At 29.8% G+C, this 6000-nt stretch overlaps 1 long non-coding RNA gene across 1 annotated transcript in view; it reads right to left on the bottom strand.

Moving 5' to 3' along the window:
* Positions 1-675: 675 nt before the first annotated feature.
* LOC131424761 (uncharacterized) overlaps positions 676-6000 on the bottom strand; it is a 28384-nt gene continuing 23059 nt past the window's right edge. The window contains exon 3 of the long non-coding RNA XR_009228279.1: positions 676-2196. This is a non-coding gene — a long non-coding RNA (uncharacterized LOC131424761). The remainder of the gene's footprint in view (positions 2197-6000) is intronic.

Genomic DNA, 6000 nt, shown 5'->3' with positions numbered 1-6000 from the left:
TATAGCTTAGTAATTCTTAAATTGCACCTAGAAGAGTTGCCATTATCTGATGCATAGGTTCTTGGATCTACTCTGTCCAGGTCATTTAAGATTCTCTTGTTAAATGAATTACTCCATATTCTTCAGCAAATTTATTTTCCATTTATATTATCCAGCTGTTTTCAAATATGCTACAGAAGGATTCAATATACTTCCTTGATCAGTAGCAAATTTTAAGGCTATATCTTTTTTGAAACGTTCACTTTTTTCCTGCTCAGTCTGATTATTCCTTTTGATTCAATTATACCATGTATTCACATTTTCTATTGAAACAATTGCTCAGTGCTTAAATTGTTGGGTAAATCTTATTTTTTTGAAATTAAAAGCATGGTTTTATTTTCATATTAGGAAATTATAAGTAAAACAATATTGCTTCAAATATCACTGTAACATGGGGAGCAACCCAAAAAGTCTACAACTAAGTGCACAAATTAAAATGAAGCAAACCAAAGAATAATTAATAAATATAAAGCAAGAACTGCAACAACGAAAAACTATAACCCTATCATAACCATTGTATTATGAAGAATCAATGAAAAATTACTGTTTCCAAAAAGGTACCCACAATTGGATCTTCTTTTGTTCGCACACTATGAGCTTTGCTATTTAGGCAGCCATTGCTTGTCATGTGCTTTATGATAATTTTTGGAATACTAAATAGGCATTTCCAAGGTATTATAAGGATAATATTATTTTATAAATATCAATGTTCAGTTTACTTATTTGATACTAGGATATTTCTCCTATTCATCCACAAACATGAAAATCAGTGAGTTTGGAGTTTATTTTCCATTGGGAATAGAAAAGAGAAATACTTTAAGAACTTTTTCCATTAAGAAAACTTCACATGCAGGTTGCTGAAAATTCTTGAAATTGTGTGTCTTGCTCATTTAATTAAGTTTACTCATTTTCTAATCAAAATATGTTTCTTAACTGTCCTTTTTGTGCATAGTAGATCTGTTTAATATAACTGGAAGACTTTCAAGTCAGTTGAGTCTTGGATTTCCAAACCAAGTTATTCACAGAATATAATAATAAAAAAGGAAAAAGTGGTTTATATGTACAATTAGTTTCTTCAGTGAAAAACTTTATCACCTTAAATGTAACTGTATACTAACTTACATGGTATTGTATATGAAGGAAATATCGACATACAATATAAGTTGAATCCATCAAACTCCTATGTGGCATCATAGATTTTTTTTCCCAGCATTTCATGAGTGATGATTGTATTGAAGTTCAAACAGAATAGCTCAGGGTCACACCACTAATACACAGTGAAGCAAAAATATGAGTAATCGTTTTCTAAAAGCTCTGTGTCCTTACACATTTCATGTTATCTGAGCTAGGTAACCTTCGTAGAAAGTTACCATAAGCTTACAAAAGTACAAAGAAGTGATGAGTAGCATAAGTAATAACAGCAGAATCAATAAGTTAAAACAGAAAATGACACTCAGATGGTGCGACATTGAAACCTATCTTTATGTAGTTTATAATTTTGCCAAGGTCAAACTTGCCTCAATGCCTTTGTATATACTCTTTTCAAATTTAGTTTTAATCAGCCTGGAGGATCAAAGGTGATTCAAAGAGATCATATGATTAACCAGCCCAGGCTTTGGGGGAAGGAAGTATTAGGAAAGCATTTTAATAGTGGACTTGATAAAAGGAAGGTCATCAAAGTACATTTATATTTGAACATTAAAAAGCACTTCTTTGAAGTGCTTCCTGATGAGATTCCACTTAGTTAAATATTCCTCCAAAATGCTCTCATCATTATATCCAGATAGGGGGAGAGATGGTGGACTGGTATAAAGTTCCTGAAAAAATAGAGCTATAGTCTTCTCATATTGAGAGCTATTTATGTTTTTTACCTTTTATTACACAGTATATATGTCTGCTTTCTCTATGTAAACAATGACAATTTTTATCTACCCCTTGATCTTTATGGAATTTCATGCTCCTTTAAATTAAGCTAATGCATCAGAAATGTATATATTCTGATGCACAAATTGTGTTTTGATTGATTTAAATGGTGCATTTGAATTTATTGATTGAGTCATAAAACAACCACTCTGCTAATTGAGATAAAACTTACCTTCTAATGAATATTTCCTCTTAGAGGAGGTGTGCTTCACACAATAATGATTAGTGGGTTTTCTGTTGAAAACAACCAGATTGATTTCATTTTAACACACTTCTTCATAAAATGTTTTTGCAATTATTTATTCAACTTCCCCTTTGCCAACACTTCACATTATGATATGGATTAATCAAAACCTTTTGTGTAGTTAGTCCTGACATAGGCTTTACTGGTAATCTTGCCCCTTAAAAGGATGATTATCAGGAATCTTAAATCACTCTATCACTTTTCCAGTACTTCAATATCATTCCATTGTGTAATTAGAAAATCATCAGAAAGTCTATAATGAAAGAATTTTCTAATGACTATATAGAAATCACAACACACCCAAAAAGCTTGGATTTTTTTCAGCCACACAAGAAAAATTTTCAAAATCTGCCCATAAGAGTGTTATTTATTTTACTTTATTTTCTGTATTTGCATGTAATTATTATTTATTTTTAAATGTTAATGTTTGCTGGGATTTGTAGGACTACTTCTGACTTCAGTGGAGTGACCTCATTCATCATCTAAGTAGGAGAAACACTCTAATATAAAGAATGTTTTTTAGGATATATGAAGATCCCTACTCTTAGCTGTCATAGGAAATCTGAACAGCTCATTAAATGTTGGTGTCAGTGTCATCAGCAGTGTCCCAACAATAACTTGGGATCCTTGAATGCTGTCCTGTGACAGAGCCAATGTAAGTCTAATTGGCAGGCTGGCAGGCTCAGTGGCCTCACTATTGCTATAATCTTCACCAAAGATAGGAATAGGAAAACAATAAAATACTAAATAAATGGTGCTTTAGAAATGAGTGTGCTATTATATCATACACGTATATTAGTTCCAGAAGACATGTACTTTTTGCTAAAATTACTTTAATAATGTTATGATGTTCATATTGGAAATGTGAATCACAATTAGCAATACTGAAATACATGAAAATGTTTTTAAATTGTAAAAAGTAAAAACTTTAAAAAATTATATGAGTACAGGAAATAATATTTTCACATTTAGTATGGGGAAGGATACCTATCAGAAGACAAATGTCATACAGTACACAAGAACATGGTTTATACTTTTCTCAAGAAAATACATCCAAGATTTAGCAATTCTGCTCATAAAGAAATATCTATAAAGTAGTATGAAATATGTCACAAGAAGATTAAAAATGATTTTATCAACAAGATTACTAGAGTACTACTTGAAACATTCTACATGTAATTTTCTTTCAAAGTTTATGTATAAATATTCATAGGTTTAAGTGAATATATGTACATATGTGTATCTGAACATATATACACATAAATATCTTAACATAAAAAGTTTACATAAATATGAATATATGTAAATACATCAATTAAATATAGCTAGTGAAATTTATGAAAAACACTATGTGCATCAAGACTGATAAAACTAAAAAATCTATGTTGAATAAAAAAAGAAAATTGTAGGAATCGATATCTAACGTTTTATTACAAAAGAACCATCTTCCGCCTTTTGTATTGAAAGAATTGCACCATTTGGTTTTAGGCAGAAATATGAAGTTTAATGTCATAAAATTCCTGACCTGAAATAATTTGCAAAGTTTCCAGATAGGTTAGGTCACATGACTCACTGATGATTGAAAGTCCCTTGCTAATCTTATCTTCCCTAGCAGTTGCTAGTAGAGTGTGGCATTGCAACTGCAAATCTCTGAGAGGAAAGACAATAAACCAAAGATATTTATTCTTCCAAATCTTTCACTGAAACACAATTTAAAAATGATATATATTAAGATTAAAAAAATCAGAACATAAAACATCTTTTACACCATGTATGTGTTCCACTTCATTAGTGAAGAGGGCAACTAAAGTTCACAATTTCCAACCATGAAAAGGCAAGTGAATGAGCTGCTGAGGATAAAGAACCAAATTAAACACTTACCATTATGAGGTTGAAAATTGACACAACCACATTAAATAAAGACCTACCTATTCATTCAGTCTTGTTATCTATATTACCTCAGTAGTTAAAACTTTTTATCATCCTTAATTATGGTGTTCTAATCATTATTATATTTCTAGGGCTATAGCTACTTAGTGATATGATAGTTATCACCAAGTAATCTGTATTGATGGAAATATTTCTAGTGAAAATTAAACATTGTAGACTGTAGTAGCTACAAAGTATAGCAAGTAGTATGTTATTAATGAATGTAAGAACTATAATTGGACATTTTATCCTTTAAATTATGTTTACTATAAACTTTCTATATATACAATTGTATTACCTTTTGAGAAATAAATATTAAAATTCAAAAATTTAGATAATTTCAGTTCAGCTTAAAAAGATTGAAAAATGAATATAAATATAGAAAAGTAATTGACTTAAATAAATTAAAAAATAATTATTTAAATAATAGGAAAAAATCAAAGATTAAGAGCTTCAAAAAAAAAAGTAGAAACTATCACATGAATCAAAAGAGAAAAAATAAACAATATTCACTTTTAAGAAGTAGAAACTAAGCTGAGCGCTATGGTATATGTCTATAATCCCAGGCACTCTGGAGACTGAGATAGGATTGCAAGTTCAAGGCCAACTTCAGCAATTTAGTGAAATCCTCACAACTTAATTAGACCATGTCTCAAAAAATAAACAGTACTATGGATAAAGCCAGTGGTAGAACACTCATGGGCTTAATCCCCAGTACCAAAATAAATAAGTCAGTACCATCTCATTTATATTGCAAATGAAAAAAATCAGATGAATTCAGGGGGCACTATTTAATAAATAGACTATATAAGCTGTGTAAGTATTATGCACAATTAGATTCGCTTAATAGCATGGGTGACTATTTGGACAAACTAATGATCATACAAAAATGCAAGAAAGAAACATACATCATGTTTGATTTATATTTTTCATTTACCTAATTAGGTTTAAATTTATTAAAATTAAAAGAATGCCCTAACCAATATAAACTTTCAAAAGATACTGGCAACAAAATATTTATCTACACAATTTCTAAAATGTGGACATGATTCTAAATTCAGAGAAAATAGTAATAAAAACTCAAAATGTGTGCTTTGTGATTTTTTAAAATTATACCCACAAAGTGATTTTTCCACATAAAATATTAATAGAATATTTAAAAGAATAAATGCAAATTAAATGGAATGTCACTCTTTACTTCCAATTCAATGACTCTTCCCTTGATGTTCTAATTTTGACTGTAAGAAATCAGCATTATTTCCCTTGGTAGTTTTGCACAATGTTTGAAATCTAAGTTCTAAGATCTAACAACTTGTCAGTCAAAATTGAAACTTGATAATTATTATTAGATAAAAGATAACTATTCTGTAATATTTGCCTGAACTAAGACGCCAGTAATCTATGACACTCAAATAATGCAATGTTAAATAGTTATCATTCACACTTTTATCAGAGAAGTTTTTATTATCTTAGTATTTTCTTAGTGAATAAATAAAACAATCAATTAAAGGATTAATTTGTAAAATATTCACATGAAACATTTTATTTACATTTAAGTTCATGGATGCTAAAATCTATCACCTCTTCCTGATAATAATCAGACCAGAGTGGAGATTCAACTCACAAAATGTAAGTGAATTCTGCTCAACTCCAAAATTTTCATAAACATGACATGGTTAATTACCTCTTTTTTGTTTGATGATCTCTCAGTATGTTTCTGTGGCATCAGCTAGTAACCCATAAAGAGGATTAAAAGCATTTGATTTAGAAGTGCTTTATCTTTCCAGAGAGTGAGGGTGCTTCCTTCAACTTATGTATCAGTCCCCACACCCATAGCCACTATTTCTGTAGGTAAGGGATCATTT

This window comes from Marmota monax, unplaced genomic scaffold (assembly GCF_021218885.2).
Source record: "Marmota monax isolate L192 unplaced genomic scaffold, Marmota_monax_Labrador192_F-V1.1 WCK01_AAM20220418_F8-fsc00841, whole genome shotgun sequence".
NCBI classification, from domain to species: Eukaryota; Metazoa; Chordata; class Mammalia; order Rodentia; family Sciuridae; genus Marmota; species Marmota monax.
This window is presented reverse-complemented; position numbering and strand designations above follow the sequence as displayed.